The following is a 1,324-nucleotide window of genomic DNA, read 5'->3' as shown; positions in this document are numbered from 1 at the left end:
CTCCCTTGGCCGAGAAGAGCTAAACTACTGAAATGCTGCAAGGCTGTAGGCCAATGGGTCTCGCCTTCATCTGATGGACGCTTAACGTTGCAAAGAAAAACGTGAGGATAATATGCCGATGAATGAATGTTAACGAAATGAATAAAAATTAACCTGTTCTTTGATACATGAATTTATGAGAGCGAAGTAAGAACAAGAATAGTTGGTATATATTCCCATATACGTTTTCATATAAAGATGTTTGAAACTATGTGACGTTCAATCTCACCAAAACTTTAACAATACCTTATATATACCCATCATACATTTCACCTACAAAATTAAATAACATTCCTGTCATGTGTTGCATCATTATTTTATCTATAACATTTGAATTCATACCCCCAGTTGATTTAATAAAATGTCTCCTTATTGTACATTTTGACTTTACAGTTTTGCCATCCATTAGCCCTCTTTTAACTTATTATCGCATCCCTCATAGCCAGGTAGGTATGCTTTCTATCTCTTATCCTTGTATCTCTCTTCCCTAATATCCAGCCACTTAGTATGAAGAACTGGACAGTGCTAGAAATGGGTGTAAGAGAGGGAAGTAAAGATCTCTTCAGACTTTAGGATTGCCAAACGTCCCTAACCACGTGGAAGGGAGGGAGGGAGCCCATGAGGAATCTCTCTGTGGCGTAAGGAGATAAGAGCTTTCCTTGTGGTCAGGAGGACTCGGGGACTGAGGCCCAGAACCAGAAGGGAGTCAAGGGACACGGCGACCGACAACGGCGTCAATAACAGGATCCGATGAGGAGTAGAGTGTAAGAAAGGGATCCCATTGGAAAGAGCTTGTGTGGAAATGGGTGTCATATTCATCACCAACAGGGTTGCCATTTTTCATGCTCTTTCGAAATGCGCTAAATATAGGAGCGCTGTAGATATCGCAATCACTAGGATATTTAGAAATAACACGGTAAATTACACTTAAATTCTTGTTTTCAACTAAGATTTGGATGAAAATTCTTAAACGGAATAATGATTAATATAAATGAAAGTCTGGTATTTATTCAATCATAATTCTATATCAAGTGGATAAGAAAATTTTTTTGGCTTTTATAGCGTGGCCGTGCCAGACTCATACACTCTACAGAAATGGCAACTTTGATCACTATGGCCTGTGGGAAGGAGGAAGGATAAGATCCATGGAAGAAATGTTAAGCAATTTAACAAAAATGTATAAACAAAAATTTTCCCGGCGGGGGGGGGGGGAGATAATTCAATCTTTATAGAATCCAGTGAAAATAATAATTAAAATATAATCAAAGGCGTTACTGCGACAAAA

This window comes from Palaemon carinicauda, chromosome 1 (genome assembly GCF_036898095.1).
Source record: "Palaemon carinicauda isolate YSFRI2023 chromosome 1, ASM3689809v2, whole genome shotgun sequence".
NCBI lineage: Eukaryota > Metazoa > Arthropoda > Malacostraca > Decapoda > Palaemonidae > Palaemon > Palaemon carinicauda.
The sequence above is the reverse complement of the archived record's forward strand: the minus strand, read 5'-3'. Positions refer to the sequence as shown.